At 44.6% G+C, this 20,553-nt stretch overlaps 1 protein-coding gene across 1 annotated transcript in view; it reads right to left on the reverse strand.

The window, feature by feature from the left end:
- LOC106613300 (muscleblind-like protein 1) overlaps positions 1–957 on the reverse strand; it is a 167,619-nt gene extending 166,662 nt beyond the window's left edge. Inside the window, exon 1 of the mRNA XM_082956483.1 lies at positions 798–957. The gene's annotated coding sequence lies outside the window, so the exon portion shown is untranslated. The remainder of the gene's footprint in view (positions 1–797) is intronic.
- Positions 958–20,553: the final 19,596 nt, after the last annotated feature.

Raw genomic sequence — 20,553 nt, forward strand, 5'->3', positions numbered from 1 at the left:
TGGTTTGTCAGACTGTAGCATGGTTACCGTTACCGCGGGTAACGTGGGAGTTTAATACTTTTCTTTGAACAGCAGGAGTCATCTCATTATGCAGGGGAGTGTCGCGTCTTTATGGGTATGTGAGTCTGTGTTCATGCCTGTGCCTGTGGTGTGTGTGTGTGTGTGTGTGTGTGTGTGTACATACATATGTAGGATCTTCATTTGAACATTTGAACAGTTAGTCCATAATTTTGCTTGATTGGTGGTTAATGTTATTGTCTGGCCAAAAATTAGTCTACATGAAAAGTACAAAGTGTTTTCAGTGTATTTATGTAAAACATGAGGCTCATCTGCAGTGCAGGAAAATTCTCAGCAACAAAAGAGTGATCCAATTAAGATCCTATGTGTGTGTGTGTGTGTGTGTGTGTGTGTGTGTGTGTGTGTGTGTGTGTGTGTGTGTGTGTGTGTGAAGAGAGCAGGCTGCTGGGGGGAATGTCTACGGTGCGTGTGGTTTAACTAATGTACAGAACATTAATAAACAGTAACGGTAGCCATCCACATTCTCCTCAGCTCTTTTCCACATTGCAAACGGTCCCACATCAAATGACTGCACTGAAACTGTCTGACTAACTAAATGCACACACTCACACACAGACAGACACAAAAACACACACACACACACACAAACACACGACAGAGTGAAAGTTTTCCCCAATCAATAAAATCAACCTGAGACTGTAAACACAAGCAGTATTGTCTCTCTCTACACACACACACCACACACACACCCTCGGTAAACGGTAACTGTATTCACTTACTGTGCCTCAACGTGGACTCCTCTGACTGCTACTGAGCGGAGAATAGAAAGTGAAAACCTCATGCTCGCTTTGCGGCGCTTCTCTCCCTCCCTCGCTTCTCTCCCTCCCTCGCTTCTCTCCCTCCCTCGCTTCTCTCCCTCCCTCCTCTCGCTCACTTTCACTCCTGCCTCTTCTCTCTCTCTATCTCCCTCTCTTGTGTCTCTCTCTCTCTCTCTCTCTGTGAAACACCCTTCTCCATATAAGGAAGTACAGCTAAACATGTAGATGCAGCTGGCTCAGTTCACCTATCACAGCACGTGCTTCCACCGTATGCAAAACAGAAAGAGACAAAGGGAATAGAAGGAGGAATAGAGGAGAGAGAGAAAGAGGGAGGGAGAGAGACAGGGTAAGAGAGAGGTAGCCAACTCAACCGAACTTCTGCCGTCAACAAAAGAGCGCCCTGATTGTGTCCTGTGTGTTCCTGTGTTTGTGTGTTAAACCTATCCCATTGAAAAACACAGGGGCTGAGGAATATTTTGGCACTTCCTATTGCTTCCACTAGATGTCACCAGCCTTTACAAAGTGTTTTGAGTCTTCTGGAGGGAGATCTGACCGAACAAGAGCCATGGAACGATGATGTCCCATTAGACACCTGGCGCGCGAGTTCATGTTGGGTACCCTCGTTCCAATACGTTATAAAAGAGTATGCATTCGTCCACCTTGAATATTATTCATGTTCTGGTTAAAAAAGGCCCTAATGATTTATGCTATACAACGTTTGACATGTTTGAACGAACGTAAATATATTTTTTCCCCTCGTTCATGACGAGAAGTCCGGCTGGCTTACATCATGTGCTAACAAGACGGAGATTTTTGGACATAAATGATGAGCTTTTTTGAACAAAACTACATTCGTTATGGACCTGTGATACCTGGAAGTGACATCTGATGAAGAGAATCAAAGGTAATGGATTATTTACATAGTATTTTCGATTTTAGATCTCCCCAACATGACGTCTAGTCTGTATCGCAACGCGTATTTTTCTGGGCGCAGTGCTCAGATTATTGCAAAGTGTGATTTCCCAGTAAGGTTATTTTTAAATCTGGCAAGTTGATTGCGTTCAAGAGATGTAAATCTATAATTCTTTAAATGACAATATAATATTTTACCAATGTTTTCTAATTTTAATTATTTAAATTTGTGACGCTGACTTGACTGCCGGTTATTGGAGGGAAACGATTTCCTCAACATCAATGCCATAGTAAAACGCTGTTTTTGGATATAAATATGAACTTGATAGAACTAAAAATGCATGCATTGTCTAACATAATGTCCTAGGAGTGTCATCTGATGGAGATTGTAAAAGGTTAGTGCATCATTTTAGCTGGTTTTATGGTTTTGGTGACCCTGTCTTTGACTTGACAAAACATTACACACAACTCTTGTAAATGTACTGTCCTAACATACTCTAAATTTATGCTTTCGCCGTAAAACCTTTTTGAAATCGTAAAACGTGGTTAGATTAAGGAGATGTTTATCTTTCAAAGGGTGTAAAATAGTTGTATGTTTGAAAAATTTGAATTTTGACATTTATTTGGATTCAAATTTGCCGCTCTTGAAATGCACCTGCTGTTGATGGAGTGCACCACGGGTGGCACTCTAGCGTCCCACCTAGCCCATAGAGGTTAATACATTCAGACAGTCAGACAGTGAAACCAGTGTCCATAGACAGTTAATTAACCTGTACCAGATGAGGCTCTTCAGACTATCCTCCTTAGTGAATTTCATAGAAAAAAAGTGACATATTAACCTCTATGGGCTAGGCGGGACGAATTCGTCCCACCTACGTAACAGCCACTTGAAGCCTGTGGCGCGATTTTCAAAACCTTAAAAATCCTATTACTTCAATTTCTCAAACATATGACTATTTTACAGCTATTTAAAGACAAGACTCTCGTTAATCTAACCACACTGTCCGATTTCAAAAAGGCTTTACAACGAAAGCAAAACATTAGATTATGTCAGCAGAGTACCAAGCCAGAAATAATCAGACACCCATTTTTCAAGCTAGCATATAATGTCACAAAAACCCAGAAGACAGCGAAATGCAGTACTAACCTTTGATGATCTTCATCAGATGACAACCCTAGGACATTATGTTATACAATACATGCATGTTTTGTTCAATCAAGTTCATATTTATATCAAAAACCAGCTTTTTACATTAGCATGTGACGTTCAGAACTAGCATACCCCCCGCAAACTTCCGGAGGAATTCGCTAACATTTTACTAAATTACTCACGATAAACGTTCACAAAAAGCATAACAATTATTTTAAGAATTATAGATACAGACCTCCTCTATGCACTCGATATGTCCGATTTTAAAATAGCTTTTTGGTGAAAGCACATTTTGCAATATTCTAAGTACATAGCCCAGGCATCACGGGCTAGCTATTTAGACACCCGGCAAGTTTAGCACTCACCATAATCATATTTACTATTATAAAAGTTTGATTACCTTTTGTTGTCTTCGTCAGAATGCACTCCCAGGACTGCTACTTCAATAACAAATGTTGGTTTGGTCCAAAATAATCCATCGTTATATCCGAATAGCGGCGTTTTGTTCGTGCGTCCCAGACACTATCTGAAATGGTAAATCAGGGTCGCGCGCATGGCGCAATTCGTGACAAAAAAAATCTAAATATTCCATTACCGTACTTCGAAGCATGTCAACCGCTGTTTAAAATCCATTTTTATGCCATTTTTCTCGTAAAAAAGCGATAATATTCCGACCGGGAATGTCCATTTAGCTAAACTGAGGAAAGTAAACAAAGCTTTCGGTCGACGCGGGCACGAGCCTGAGTCTCACAGTACTGTAACCAGCCACTACCCAAACGCGCTACTTTTTTTCAGCCAGAGCCTGCAAAGCCACTATTCCGCTTTTTGCCGCCTTCTGAGACCCTATGGCAGCCGTAGGAAGTGTCACGGGACAGCTAAGATCCTCACTCTTCAATAAACAGAGACAAGAAGAACGACACCTTGTCAGACAGGCCACTTCCTGCCTGAAACCTTGTCAGGTTTTTGCCTGCCAAATGAGTTCTGTTATACTCACAGACACCATTCAACCAGTTTTAGAAACTTTAGGGTGTTTTCTATCCATATGTAATAAGTATATGCATATTCTAGTTACTGGGTAGGAGTGGTAACCAGATTAAATCGGGTACGTTTTTTATCCAGCCGTGCCAATACTGCCCCCTAGCCCTAACAGGTTAACAAAGTAAAACTATACTAAATATATTCACGTCACCAAATAATTGATTAAAACACACTGTTTTGTAATGAAGGTCTACAGTATCCTCAACAGCACTCTGTAGGGTAGCACAATGGTGTAGCCAGAGGACAGCTAGCTTCCATCCTCCTCTGGGTACATTGACTTCAATACAAAACCTAGGAGGCTCATGCTTCTCGCCCCCTTACATAGACTTACACAGTAATTATGACAACTTCCGGATGACGTCCTCCAACCTATCAGATCTCTTACAGCATGAACTGACATGTTGTCCACCCAATCAAAGGATCAGAGAATGAATCTTGTACTGAAAGCATAAGCTACAACTAGCTAACACTCCAGTGCATAAAATGTAGTGTGTAGTTGACTCAACGAGAGAGAAAGACAATAGTTGAACATTGTTGAACAAATTAATTAATTTAAAAAGGAAGGAAAAGCAAGACCGAGAGGGTGAAAGAGAGAGAGAAATATTTAGTTGTATTTGTTTCACTTTCACTTAGCGAATACAGATAGCTAGATTAGCCTACTGAAACACCCGGCTCAAACAGAGAGGGATGCTATGTTAGCTTGCTGGCTATAGCTATCTAACACTGGAACTTGTCCAAGTCAAGGTAAGCTGCTTGCTCTACTGCATTATTGTAGTGGTATTACTAACACCTTAGTTCTAGTACCTATTTGTCCCTAGAATTTCTAAGCAAACAGCTGGAGGCAGGACTTTCTCCTATAGAGCTACGTTTTTATGGAATGGTCTGCCTACCCATGGGAAAGACGTAGACTCGGTCTTGACTTTTAAGTCTTTACTGAAGACTCATCTCTTCAGTAGGTGTTATGATTAAGTGTAGTCTGGCCCAGGGGTAGGGAGATGAACGGCAAGACACTGGAGTGACGAACCGCCGTTGCTGTCTCTGGCTGGCCAGCTCCCCTCTCTCCACTGGGATTCTCAGTCACTGTCTTACTAGTGCTCTTCCATGCCGTCCCTAGGAGGGGTACATCACTTAGATCGAGAACATCAGGTAGGGTAGCAGCTGGTCCCAATTTTTTCCGTCAGCCTCCATCACCTTCTTTATCATCTGCTTCAGGGTTTGATTGAATCTTTCCACCAATCCATCGGTCTGAGGGTGATACACTGAGGTGCGCAACTGGGTAATTATCATTAGCTTGCATAGATCCTTCATGATTCGTGACATGAACGGGGTACCCTGGTTGGTCAATATCTCATCGGGAATGCCTACTCAGGAGAACAGCATGACCAATTCACGAGCAATACCCTTGGTGGCCATGATACACAGGGGAATGGCTTCCGGATACCTGGTGGCATAATCCAAAATCACCATGTACTGGTGCCCTCTGTTGCTCTTGGGTAGAGGTCCCACCAGGTCCATTGCAATCATGCTGAAAGGAACTTAATTAAATAATGGGTAAGGAAATTTAAGGGACTGCGGAAATGGGGTTTTGGAGCCACTTGCTGGCACTCATGGCAACTGCAGCTGTATTCTTCCACTGATTTCTTCACCCCTGGGCAGGAAAATCGTGCCTTGATTCTGTCTAAGGTCTTTTCCACCCCTAGGTGAGCCCCAAGAAGGTGAGAGTGCACCAACTGCGGGACAGATGGTACAAATGGACGGGCATCAACAACAACTCCAGACATTCGTCATTCTTCTTCACGACCTGATACAGCAACTTATTTTTTATAGAGAAAAGGTGGTTGGTTATTCGTCTTACCCCCTCCACGGGCTTTCCATCCACTATAGTCACCTGCTGGAGAGCGCTGGCCAAGTTGGGAAAATCCAGTTGGGCCGTGCTGAAGCGGCCCGTTAGAGAGGCGGGCTTTGGTGCCACCTCATGGTCCATTGGGAACATGTCTTCCAGACTCGCCACCTCTCCCTCCAGTCTGGCTTCAGAGTCCCACCTCCAGGTTGATGCCTGTAGGTCTACTTCCTGGAATCCACACATCCAGACATCCCTGCTTCTGGTGTCCCTCCCACCTGTCTGACTTCCTCCTCCCTTCTGGTTCCTTCGGTTCCCCACATCTCCGGACATACTGGTCCAGAGTTGGCGGAACATAGAGAAATACCGTTCGATCAGGACTGGCACAAGCAGGTTTGGGATGACTCCCACTCGTCCCGTTGGTTGTCCCTTTGTGGTCTGTAGGTGGAGGAGTGTGGTAGGGTAGTCCTTGGTCTCACCATGTATGCATGTAATGGCCATGGTGACAGTCAGGTTTGGGGACTGGGCAAAGTCACATTGGATCAAGGTCACCATACTCCTGGAGTCCAAAAGGGCTGTGGTGTCCATTCCGTTGGCTCTTTACCAGGTGACAGGGGAAGAACCACTCTCCTCCAGGCGATGTGTCCCAGCTCACCACACTCGTAGCACTTCCTGCTGTCCAGGTTCAGGAAGGGGCCGCGTCTCAGGGAGCTGGCTGTCGGTGTCCCCCCCATCCTTCGCTGGGGTCCCGGCCTGGTCCTCCTTCCTTTTCTGCTCCTTTGGGCGAGTGGAGGGTTTCGCCTTCCATGGTTGTCCGCTGTGCATGACCTCCAAAGCCACCTGTTGTCCTTCCACCAGCTGTAAGATCATACGCCCGATCATGGAATCTTTGTGCCCTGCTAATCAGGGTGTAGTCATACCTGCGCAGGATTTCCTTTTTCACCACCTCGTAATGCGTCGCCTGGTCAGCCGTCAGATTCTGACTGGTCTTCTGTGCCTGACAGGAAGGGTGCTAGCAGGCTGGCCCATTGCTCATGGGGCCATTTCTTCCTAGCCACCATCCTTTCGAAGGCTTGTAGGTAAGTCACGATGTCGTCAGCCTCTGTCAGCTTCCGTAAAAACCTACTGGGTTTTGGAGGAGAGACTGTTGAACCTGCCGCTATGCTGGCCTGAGCGGCTGTCAGCTGGCTGAGTTCAGCTCGCATGAGAGCGGTCTGCTGTCGCTGTTCCTCCAGCAAATCCCGCTGCAAAGCCTGCTGTGCTATGTTCACCTCCACCAGCTGTCTCACCAATGCTTCCACTGTGCTCTGTGTTTGTTTAGTTATTGAACTTGGTGTGGTTTGCCCGCATTCTCCACCATATGTAGCAAGATCAAGGGTGTGGGGTTTCCACGTCACTAAGTCCAATAACAAAACAGGCACCAGTAGCACAAATAGAATGCAAAGGGGAAGTTTATTAGTGATTTCCGTACACGGGGAAAGAAGGGGGAATTCACCAACCACCTCACAGTCCACAAGCCGTTTACTTTGCCCATTCCATTTTCCAGGGGTAATCCTCACACTCGGGTCCTCAGCCAATCCGGTCCTGTACACAAGGGGGTTAGTCCAACAGTCCAGGTCACAATGTGTAATCTCACAGATAGTATGATCTCTTCTCCCACTCTTCATAACGCACTTGGTTCTCTCCTACTCTGCCCCATTGTTCAGGCTGCTTCCCCCTTTTATACCCAAACACTCCCTGGCTTAACGAGTTACAGTCTTTCCTCGTTGTGGCAGGAAGTCCTTATAAGGCCCGGGAGAGGGGAGCCAACGGACTGCCATATATCTCCCCTCAATCACCACTCCCCTCACCTCTCCCTGCCGGCTGCCAGAATGCTCATTGCTTGCTCTTTGGGGTTATAGGCTGTGTTTCTGTAAAGCACTTTGTGACATCTGCTGATGTAAAAAGGGCTTTATAAATACATTTGACTGATATGGTGAATATGACATTAGCTAATATGGTGACAAGGCTGTGTGTAGCGGTTAGAGGTTATGATATGAAGGTTTGGCTTGGATATTTTTTTTTGCCTGTTCACAGACAGCTGACGTGTTGTGCACTGAAGCCCACAAGCGAAGGGAAAAGGTGAGAGGAGGAGAGCGCCTAGATGTGAGAAGAAATTCTGCAACGAGCAAAAGGATCATGCTGTTTGTATGTGGCTGTTATGAAAGTGAACTAACTTTGTTTGTGTTTAATCATGGGTGTATTCATTCCGCTGATTCTGTTGAAAAACATTCCTTAAACAAAAGCGAACGGAACAAAAACGGAGATAAACATACCTGAATTTGTCCAATAGAAAATATATTTTGCAACTGTTATGACTAATGATTCCACCCTAGATCAGATAGAAGAGTGTGCAAGGCGGTATTGAATGTATCACTGTGTGTCACCTTGATTAGTAAACATTTTCTCTTGACCTGTGCACCTACGTCAAAACATTCATATGCTAGGTTGTAGCAACTTCGTGATGGGTACAGGATGTTAGTATCATGTCAATGTCAATGTCATGTAGTAGACTAAACCTATCAATGTTACATTGAACTGGGTGAATGGAATATGTATGACAGTCATCCAATATGCTGTAATAGAAATAAGGCCATGCTCATAAAACAAAAAATCCTCCTCCCTCATCTTAAATGTCAGTGACCCCAACTGGTCTGTATCTGTATCTCCCCCTCTCTCCATCTCCCTCTCTCACCCCCTTCCCCTCTCTCTCCTCTTTCACCATCTGTACATGCAGGCAGTACCTGTATCTCCCCCTCCTCTGTTTCTCTCTTTCTATTTCTCTCTCTCTCTTTTAGATGTAGATATTGAAAATCACAAACTAAAACTGTTAGATTCTGCAGTGAGCACAAACACACGCACTGACAAAAGCAGCCTTACCTCAATTTGTTCACGCACACATGCCCACACACACAACATACATGCCCACACACACACAACACACAGGCACAGGCATGCACACAGACTCGCCTGTCACTCACAGACCACATCCCCAAAGCAGGAAGACCTCCCTACAGCACGAGAGAGAGAGAGAGAGAGAGAGAGAGAGAGAGAGAGAGAGAGAGAGAGAGAGAGAGAGAGAGAGAGAGAGAGAGAGAGAGAGAGAGAGAGAGAGAGAGAGAGAGAGAGAGAGAGAGAGAGAGAGAGAGAGAGAGAGAGAGAGAGAGAGAGAGAGAGAGAGAGAGAGAGAGAGAGAGAGAGAGAGAGAAAGAAAGAAAGAAGAGCTCAAACTAAAATAGAGAGAATAAAGGATATAAACTTACCAGAGATAAGGGAACCAGAGAGAGGGGAGTGAAGAAAACAGGGAGGAGCAGGGAAAAGAAAGAGCATGAGAACAGTGAGTGCTAAAAATAAAATAGGAGTACACTGCCAGATATGTTTTCTGCTTTCTGTCCGAGTTTCTTCTGGACCAGATGATGTGTCAGTTTTATACAATCGATGGATTTAAAACACATGCCTATTGACGTCCCTCTGTTCAGGGGTTGGGTAACCCTTTCTCAGCTCTAGGCGTATACCATCCTCAACACAATGAAACAAGGAGAAAATGAGGAGAGAGAGGAGAGAGAGAGACAGAGAGAGACAGAGAGAGAGAGAGAGAGAGAGAGAGAGAGAGAGAAATAGAGAGAGACAGAGAGAGAGAGAGAGAGAGAGAGAGAGAGAGAAATAGAGAGAAAAATAGAGAGAGAAAGAGAGAGAGAGAGAGAAAGAGAGAGAGAGAAAATACCCAACCAAATCATTCGAAAAGTAAAAGATAATTCAAATCAAATCAAATGTTATTTGTCACATGCGCCGAATACAACAGGTGTAGACCTTACAGTGAAATGTTTACTTACAAGACCTTAACTGACAATGCAGTTTTAAGAAAATACCCCCCCAAAAATATGAAATTGAAATAACAAATAATTAAAGACCAGCAGTAAAATAACAATAGCAAGACTATATACAGGGGGTACCTGTTGGGGTCTGTACGTACAGTCACTATGGGGACGATGTCATCGATGCACTTATTGATGAAGCCAGTGACTGATGTGGTGTACTACGCAATGCCATCGGAAGAATCCCGGAACATGTTCCAGTTTGTGCTAGCAAAACAGTCCTGTAGTTTAGCATCTGCTTAATGTGACCACTTTTTTATAGACCGAGTCACTGGTACTTCCTGCTTTAATTTCTGCTTGTAAGCAGGAATCAGGAGGATAGAATAAGGGTCATATTTACCAAATGGAGGGCAGGGGAGAGCATTGTACGCACCTTTGTGTGTGGAGTAAAGGTGGTCTCGAGTTTTTCCGTCTGGTTGCTCATTTAACATGCTGATAGAAATGAGATAAAACAGATTTAAGTTTCCCTGCATTAAAGTCCCCCGCCACTAGGAGTGCTGCCTCTGGATGAGCGTTTTCCTGTTTGCTTATGGCGGTATACATCTCATTGAGTGCGGTCTTAGTGCCAGCACCGGTCTGTGGTGGTATGTAGACAGCTACGAAAAATACAGATGAAAACTCTCTAGGCAGACAGTGTAGTCTACAGCTTATCATGAGATACTCTACCTCAGGCGAGCAAAACCTTGAGACTTCCTTAGATATTGTGCACCAGCTGTTGTTTATAAATATACATAGACCGCCACCCCTTTTCTTACCAGAGGCTGCTGTTCTTAATGTCATCGTTCAGCCACTACTTGGTAAAAGATATTACAGTTCTTAATGTCATCGTTCAGCCACTACTCGGTAAAAGATATTACAGTTCTTAATGTCGTCGTTCAGCCACTACTCGGTGAAAGATATTACAGTTTTTAATGTCGTCGTTCAGCCACTACTCTGTGAAAGATATTCGTTTTTAATGTCGTCGTTCAGCCACTACTCGGTGAAAGATATTAAAGATATTTTAATGTTCGGTTGGTAGGATATATACATGCATTTAGTTCGTCCCATTTTTTTTCCAGCGATTGAATATTGGCTAACAGTACGGATGGCAAAGGCAGATTAGCTCTTGTCGCCTGATCCTCACAAAGCACCCCGATCTCCTCCCGCGAAATCTTTGTCTCTTTCTCCTGCGAATGACAGGGATGAGGGCCTGTTTGGGTGTCTGGAGTAAATCCCTCTTGTCTGACTATTTAAAGAAACATGATTTGTCCAATTCAAGGTGAGTAATCGCTGTTCTGATGTCCAGAAGCTATTTTAGGTAATAAGAGATGGTAGCAGCAACATTATGTTCAAAATAATTGACAAACAATGCGAAAAAAACTAACAAAATAGAATGGTTGGTTAAGAGCCAATAAAACAGCAGGCATCGGCAGCCATCATCTCCGGCGCCATTACTGAAAGAATTAACAAAAAACAGAGCAAACTAGAATGCTATTTCGCCCTAAACAGAGAGTACGCAGTGGTAGAATACCTGACCACTGTGACTGACCCAAACTTAAGGAAAGCTTTGACTATGTACAGACTCAGTGAGCATAGCCTTGCTATTGAGAATGGCCGCCAAAGCCAGACCTGGCTCTCAAGAGAAGACAGGCTATGTGCACACTGCCCACAAAATGAGGTGGAAACTGAGCTGCACTTCCTAACCTCCTGCCAAATGTAGGACCATATTAGAGAAACATTTTTCCCTGGGATTACACAGACCCACAAAGAATTTTAAAAGGAACCCTATTTTGATAAACCCTCATGTCTACTTGGTGAAATACCACAGTGTGCCATCACAGCAGAAATATTTGTGACCTGTTGCCACATGAAAAAGGCAACCAGCGAAGAACAAACACCATTGTAAATACAACCCGTATTAATGTTTATTTACTTTTCCTTTTGTACTTTAACTATTTGCACATAATATGACATTTGAAATGTCTTCATTCTTTTGAAACTTCTGTGTGTGTAATGTTTACTGTTCATTTTTGTATTGTTTATTTCACTTTTGTTTATTATCTATTTCACTTGCTTTGGCAATGTAAACATATGTTTCCCATGCCAATAAAGCCCTTACATTGAAATTCAATTAATTGACAGAGAGCGAGACAGAGCAAGGGAGAAAGAAAGGGAGAAAGTGAGAGAGAGAGAGTGAAAGCAAGAGAGAGAGAGAGTTTGAGTTTTAAACAATCTTTATTGGGTCTGGGAACCCACAACACAATAAAAACTCATACAAAACCATAGTAACACATCAATTAAAAACACAGCACCAAATCCTCCTCCACAGTAACTAAACACAAGAGACTCTGAATACCCCATATACTCATAAACAGATCAATATTGCTAACCAGTTTGTAATAGGCAAACTCAACCCTCAGTCTCGCTGCCAACATTCCCTCCAGCATTCCCACCACATCCACAGACCCCTGTCCCCGAATACTGTTCTTTCGGGTCTTCCATATTGCTAATTTAGCTGCCCCTAATACAAAATTAACCCCTGTGCGGCCTCCGCCCCGTATGCGGGACGGACATCCAGCGAAAAACCATATCGCCATTAGCATAACAAAATTTTATAATAAAAAAAAAATATATATATATATATATATATATATATATCGTTTTATAGATACACCTCTCCTGAATCGAACCACGTTGTCCGATTTCAAAAAGGCTTTACAGCAAAAGCAAAACATTAGATTATGTTAGAGGAGTATATCGTAAAAGTAGCCACATAGCCATTTTCCGACCAACCACATGCATCACAAATAACCAAAAAACAGCTAAATGCAGCACTAACCTTTGACAATCTTCATCAGATGACACACCTAGGACATCATGTTACACAATACATGCATTCTTTTGTTCGATAAAGTTCATATTTATATATAAAAACAGCATTTTAGATCGGTGCATAACGTTGACTAACTATTTTCCCTCAAATGCATCCGATGAAACAGAGCTACAATTTACTAAATTACTATTCGAAAACATTTTTAAAATGTAATATTGTCATTCTAAGATTTATAGATGAATATCTATTGAAAGCACCTGTAATGCCAGATTTAAAATTAACTTTACTGGGTAATCATACTTTGCGATGAAAGGGGATGCGATACTCTGAAAAATAGGCTACCGTTACAGGTCAGCGCCATCTTGGAACAATCGCATATCACATCTAGTCTTGTATACTATTGTCAATAATCCCTTACCTTTGGTTGTCTTCATCAGAAAGCACTTCCAGGAATCCCAGGTCCACAACAAATGTATTTTCGTTAGAAAAAATTACTCCTCTATGTTCCAAGAGCTTGTTCTTGTTAGCGCGTCTGAAGGCTGATCCAAATGCTTCGTCGGCCACGGGACAGCCATTTCGAGAAAATGCATTTTTTTCCCATTTAGGTTCGTTCAAACATGTCAAACGTTGTATAACATAAATCTTCAGGGCGTTTTTCAACAAGAGAGCCAATAAGATTCGAGGGGGACGATTGCATTGTGTTTCAAAATGTTTCGAAAGGGGAGGGTAACCAGGGGCGCCGGCGTCATAATGGTGATGGCCCTCTCCGTGTGACCACGTTCCACAGCGTCTCATTCATTCAGTTTTAACAGTAGGAGACTCAAACCACTTTGTAAAGACTGGGGACATCTAGTAGAAGCAATAGGAAGTGCTCAATGAACCATAGCTCACGGTGTGATTAATAGGCAACGTGATGAAGTTGAGTTCGCAATTCAGAATTTCACTTCCTGTTTCCATCTGTCTCGGGGTTTTGACTGCCATATGAGTTCTGTTATACTCACAGACACCATTCAAACAGTTTTAGAAACTTTAGGGTGTTGTCTATCCACAAGTATTAATTATATGCATATCCTAGCTTCTGAGTTTGAGTAGGAGGCCGTTTAAAATGGGCACAAATTTTTTTCAAATATCGCTTTAGCGCCCCCTATCCTAGGGGAACGCCAAGAGGTTATTAAGCAAACTAATTACACCCCTTCGGCTAAACCTGTACTTTAGCCCAAATATAAACAGTTGGGAAGAGAAAACCTCTCCCAAAGCTGAGAATCATCCCGACCAACATGGGACACTGTAAAAACAGATGTGCCAGAGTTTCAGACTCAGCACAGAATGGACACCCTTCCCCAACTGTCGGATCCAGGTGTACCAGATGCATATTGGTGGCTATGGCTCCATGTATTATCCTCCATCGGAGGTCAGCTGTCCTCTTTTCAATAGGCAGTTTGAATAAAGACTGCCAACAGCCTTTTGGGGATGCACCTGTACCAAACACACCCGCCTTGTCGATTTTACCCCTTCCAGGGAAGAGGCACGGGACACTTTTACACAGATTTTGTACAGGGCCTTCTTTCCCACCTCCTTGAACTCCACCAGCTCTGGGGTATCGAATTAAAGCAGCATCCCCACGTCCTCCTCGAATGACCCCGCCGCAGCACTAACAATCAGTGCAGGGAACACATAATCCAGACCCTCCGTCCACCGATCAGAATTGGAAGTGTCAGTCACATACTGCTGATGAAGTACTGGCAAGGAATTACAGACGTCAGCAACGACCCTCCTGAGTAGGCGAGATGATCGAATCCCCGCTCTTTCTCCCAGCTCCTCCAACGATCTGCTCCTGCTCCGCATCAGATGACCCAGCTTGGTACACCCCACACCTAACAGGCATGAACGTAGGCTTGCTGAACCCAGAGGACGGGACTGGATGGCAGTGTTGTAAAAAAGAGGCTCTTCAAAAAGCCACATCCCTGGTGGCATGCCGGCCTTACGGGACTTGACAAGAACTCTCCAAAACCTGCATAACAGACTCATAAAATAGAGTCAGGCCAGACAAATCACCCCCCTCCAGCTTTAAGAGGAAAAGGTGCTTGTCTAAGCCCAAATAGCCTGCTCTCCTCATCAATGTGTAGGCTGTGTCGACCCAGCTAGAACCATCACTGTACAACAGTCTCTGAGCTGCTTGAAGCCGGAAAGCCATGATCCTAGAAGAAATGTCCACCAGTCCTTGCCCATCCTTGTGCAGTGGCAGGTACAGGGCTGCAGCTTTAATCCAGTGTTGTCCAGACGATAATAAATTGACAAGGGTCCTCTGAAGCACTTGAATCAGACCCCCCGGTGTCTGTAAAATCATTAGTCTGTGCCACAGGGTAGAGGCAGCAAGATTATTAGCTACCAGTACCCTTCCCCTATAAGACAGCTGGAGTAGCACCCATTTCCATCTTGCCAGTCTGGCACACACTTTCTCCACTACACCCTCCCAGTTCTTTTTCTGAAATACATCAGAGCCTAGAAAAAAAAAGTCTTCATCCCATCTCTGCCCCACTGAAGCCCCCCTGGTAACCGTGAAGCTGACCTGCCCACAGCGATTCACTCTTTTCCCAATTGACTCTAGCTGAGGAGGCCCCCTCATACACCTTAAGAGTGTTTGAGAGAACCTTAACATCCTCAGCCCCTATAATAAAAACTGTCACGTCATCTGCATATGCAGACAGTGCTATCATGGGACCCTTCATTACTCCTGGCACAGAGAAACCAGTCAGCCTCGCTCTTAAAAAAATAAAGCATTGGTTCAATTGCCAGACAATATAACTGCCCTGAAATTGGGCATCCCTGCCTGGTGCCCCTTTTGACAGTGATGGGGCAACTCAAAGCACCCCCCACCTTCACCATACATGAGGCCCCAGAATACAGTAAACTCATCCAAGACAAAAAAAACATCCCCAAACCCAAAGGCTTTCATTGTTTTGAACAAGTACTGGTGGTCCACATGATCAAAAGGCTTTCTCCTGATCCAAAGAAAGTAAACCCACATTCACATCAGACAGTTTACAAATGTCTAAAACATCTGTTATTAGAAACAAGTAATCAACAATAGAGCGGTCAGGTAAACAGTTAGACTGGTCCTTGTGGACCAACAGCCCCAGATACTCTTTCAACCTGTTTGAAAGACATTTAGATAAAATGTTATATTCTGCGCACAGCAATGCAACAGGTCGCCAATTTTTTATAAGAGCCAAATCCCCCTTTTTTGGCAACAATGAAAGCACTGCATGTTGACAGGATACAGGAAGAGAACCCTCATGAAAAGATTCCCAAACCACTTCATAAAAATCCTCCCCAATAGACCCCCAAAAGTGTTTATAAAACTTAGATGGTAAACCATCGAAGCCAGGGGCTCGGCCTGTTGAGAGCTGTGTAACTGCTGTGGACAGCTCCTGCAGAGTAATGTCAGAGTCCAATGCAACTCTCTGCTCAGGGCCCAATTGAGGAAGACCACGTAGCAACTGTTCAGTACACAGAGAATCACAATCCTCCGCCTTATAAAGGGCAGAGTAAAAATCCATGGCATGTTGGCGCATTTCACTGTCATCCGTGGTCACCTTCCCATCAGGGAGACGAAGGCAGGCCATCTGTTTGCTTTGTAATGTCGACTGTCCTAGGTTAAAAAAGAAAGCGCTAGGAGCATCCATATCCTTGAGGGTAGCAAAACGAGACCTAATCAAGGCACCCTTCACTCTTTCATGTAAAAACGACCTCAGTTCATGTCTCTTGTCCTGTAAGTTCTTAACTAGTCCAGGGTCATTCTGAGTGAGCAACTTCAATTCAATAGATTTGATGTCCTGTTCAAGGGCCCTGATAGTCTCTTTAACTTCAATACGAGACCGAGCAGTATACTGTTGACAAAATAATCGTATTTGGGCCTTCCCAACCTCCCACCATTGTCTCAAGGACTCAAAATTCCCTTTTGTAACCCTCCATTTTTCCCAAAACAACAAAAACCTTTCACAGAACATGAAATCATGTAACAACTTGACATTAAAATACCAGTAAGGTGATGACCTTTGTGGACAGGTGAATATCAGCAGTAACAATATGGTGATCAGCGAAAAGCACAGGAGTACCTTCCAACCCTACTACAGTAGTGATCAGATACATACAACCTGTCTAACCTTCCAACCCTACTACAGTAGTGATCAGATACATACAACCTGTCTAACCTTCCAACCCTACTACAGTAGTGATCAGATACATACAACCTGTCTAACCTTCCAACCCTACTACAGTAGAGATCAGATACATAGAACCTGTCTAACCTTCCAACCCTACTACAGTAGAGATCAGATACATAGAACCTGTCTAACCTTCCAACCCTACTACAGTAGTGATCAGATACATACAACCTGTCTAACCTTCCAACCCTACTACAGTAGAGATCAGATACATAGAACCTGTCTAACCTTCCAACCCTACTACAGTAGTGATCAGATACATACAACCTGTCTAACCTTCCAACCCTACTACAGTAGTGATCAGATACATACAACCTGTCTAACCTTCCAACCCTACTACAGTAGTGATCAGATACATACCACCTGTCTAACCTTCCAACCCTACTACAGTAGAGATCAGATACATACCACCTGTCTAACCTTCCAACCCTACTACAGTAGAGATCAGATACATACCACCTGTCTAACCTTCCAACCCTACTACAGTAGTGATCAGATACATACCACCTGTCTAACCTTGCTGCACTGACACCACCTTCATTAACTTTTAGCCATGTGTACTGCACAACTTTTGCATTCCTTTCTCTCCACACATCAGAAAACTCAAACTCCGGGACGCATAAGCAGCATTCTCATATCCTACCTTCTCTCCTACGGCGACCAGAAACTCCTCCACTGTGACAGCAGCTTTAGTAACACACCTGAATCCGTGCCGAAGTGACAGGGACGGCTTCCCCATGTGGGGTAATTTCGACACGAAACAATATACGTAATTCTACCACAACAACTAAATAAAAATAATGATAAACGTTATCATGCATAGGAAGAAAAAAAGAAGATAGCACCAAGAAAAGGAAATGTAAAAGAAAAACCAAGATATCTAACTCTACACAACACTTGCACTCACTCACACAATTCCCAGCATGCACCAAACACTTCCAGCATGCAGAGAGAGAGAGAGAGAGAGAGAGAGAGAGAGAGAGAGAGAGAGAGAGAGAGAGAGAGAGAGAGAGAGAAAGAGACAGAGAGAGAGAGAGACAGAGAGAGAGAGAGCAAGAGAGAGCAAGAGAGAGAGAGCAAGAGAGAGAGAGCGAACAACAGAGACAGAGCAAAAGAGAGAGAGTGAGCAAGAGAGAGACAGAGCGAGAGAGAGAGAGAGAGAGAGAGCAACAGAGAGAGTGAGAGAGAGAGAGCAAGAGAGAGACAGAGCGAGAGAGAGAGAGCAAGAGAGCGAGAGAGAGAGAGAATGAGCGAGAGAGAGAGCAAGAGAGAGACAGAGTGAGAGAGAGCGAGCAAGAGAGAGAGTGAGCGAGAGAGAGACAGAGCGAGAGAGAGTCGGAGCGAGAGAGAACGAGCAAGAGAGACAGAGAGAGAGAGAGAGCGTGCAAGAGAGACAGAGAGAGAGACAGAGTGAGAGAGAGAGAGAGAGGCAGAGGGAGAGAGAGAGGAAGAGCGAGAGAGAGAGAGCAAGGGAGAGAGGAAGAGAGAGAGAGCGAAAGAGAAAGAGTAAAAGAAACAGAGAAGGACATGGAGAGAGCGGGGGAGGGTGTATATACAGGGAGAGCTATATGAAGAACAGTAATAGTACCACTTAAAGAGAAACTGGTAGATTTCACCCACCTCCACATCTCATCTCCCCAGCCCTCGTCCACCAGCCCTCAGCCCTCATCCACCAGCCCTCAGCAACACAGCCCTCATCTCCTCAGCCCTCAGTGTCCCAGCCCACAGCCCTCAGCCCTCAGCCTCACAGCCCTCATCTCCTCAGCCCTCAGTGTCCCAGCCCCCAGCCTCCCAGCCCACAGCCCTCAGCCCTCAGCCTCACAGCCCTCATCTCCTCAGCCCTCAGTGTCCCAGCCCCCAGCCTCCCAGCCCACAGCCCTCAGCCTCACAGCCCTCATCTCCTCAGCCCTCAGTGTCCCAGCCCCCAGCCTCCCAGCCCTCATCAACCAGCCCTCAGCCTCACAGACCTTAGCCCTCATCTCCTCATCCCTCAGTGTCCCAGCCCACAGCCCTCAGCTCCCCAGCCTACAGCCCTCTGGCAAGTTGATTGCGTTCAAGAGATGTAAATCTATAATTCTTTAAATGACAATATAATATTTTACCAATGTTTTCTAATTTTAATTATTTAATTTGTGATGCTGACTTGACTGCCGGTTATTGGAGGGAAACGATTTCCTCAACATCAATGCCATAGTAAAACGCTGTTTTTGGATATAAATATGAACTTGATAGAACTAAAAATGCATGCATTGTCTAACATAATGTCCTAGGAGTGTCATCTGATGGAGATTGTAAAAGGTTAGTGCATCATTTTAGCTGGTTTTATGGTTTTGGTGACCCTGTCTTTGAATTGACAAAACATTACACACAACTCTTGTAAATGTACTGTCCTAACATACTCTAAATTTATGCTTTCGCCGTAAAACCTTTTTGAAATCGTAAAACGTGGTTAGATTAAGGAGATGTTTATCTTTCAAAGGGTGTAAAATAGTTGTATGTTTGAAAAATTTGAATTTTGACATTTATTTGGATTCAAATTTGCCGCTCTTGAAATGCACCTGCTGTTGATGGAGTGCACCACGGGGGGGACGCCTGCGTCCCACCTAGCCCATAGAGGTTAAGTATAGTCTGGCCCAGGAGTGTGAAGGTGAACGGAAAGGCTGGAGCAACGAACCGCCCTTGCTGTCTCTGCCTTGCCGGTTCCCCTCTCTCCACTGGGATTCTCTGCCTCTAACCCTATTACAGGGGCTGAGTCAGTGGCGTACTGGTGTTCTTCCATGCCGTCCATGGGAGGGGTGCGTCACTTGAGTGGGATGAGTCACTGACGTGGTCTTCCTGTCTGGGTTGGCGACCCCCCCCCTTGGGTTGTGCCGTGGCGGAGATCTTTGTGGGCTATACTCGGCCTTGTCTTAGGACGGTAAGTTGGTGGTTGGAGACATCCCTCTAGTGGTGTGGGGGCTGTGCTTTGGCAAAGTCGGTGGGGTTATATCCTGCCTGTTTGGCCCTGTCCGGGGGTTTCATCGGATGGGGCCACAGTGTCTCCTGACCCCTCCTGTCTCAGCCTCCAGTATTTATGCTGCAGTAGTTTATGTGTCGGGGGGCTAGGGTCAGTCTGTTACATCTGGAGTATTTCTCTTGTCTTATCCGGTGTCCTGTGTGAATTTAAATATGCTCTCTCTAATTCTCTCTTTCTCTCTTTCTTTCTTTCTATCGGAGGACCTGAGCCCTAGGAGCATGCCTCAGGACTACCTGGCATGATGACTCCTTGCTGTCCCCAGTCCACCTGGCCGTGCTGCTGTTCCAGTTTCAACTGTTCTGCCTCAGGAACCCTGACCTGTTCACCGGACGTGCTTGTTGCACCCTCGACAACTACTATGATTATTATTATTTGACCCTGCTGGTCATTTATGAACATTTGAACATCTTGGCCATGTTCTGTTATAATATCCACCCGGCACAGCCAGAAGAGGACTGGCCACCCCTCATAGCCTGGTTCCTCTCTAGGTTTCTTCCTAGGTTTTTGGCCTTTCTAGGGAGTTTTTCCTAGGGAGTTTTACCTAGCCACCGTGCTTCTTCCACATGCATTGCTTGCTGTTTGGGGTTTTAGGCTGGGTTTCTGTACAGCACTTTGAGATATCAGCTGATGTACGAAGGGCTATATAAATAAATTTGATTTGTGTGTGTGTGTGTGTGTGTGTGTGTGTGTGTGTGTGTGTGTGTGTGTGTGTGTGTGTGTGTGTGTGTGTGTGTGTGTGTGTGTGTGTGTGTGAGAGGAGCAGCAGCCAATTCACCATTACATCAGTACTACAACTACCATCATCATTA

The sequence above is a fragment of the Salmo salar genome, chromosome 09 (assembly GCF_965601325.2).
Source record: "Salmo salar chromosome 09, fSalSal1, whole genome shotgun sequence".
Classification (NCBI taxonomy): domain Eukaryota; kingdom Metazoa; phylum Chordata; class Actinopteri; order Salmoniformes; family Salmonidae; genus Salmo; species Salmo salar.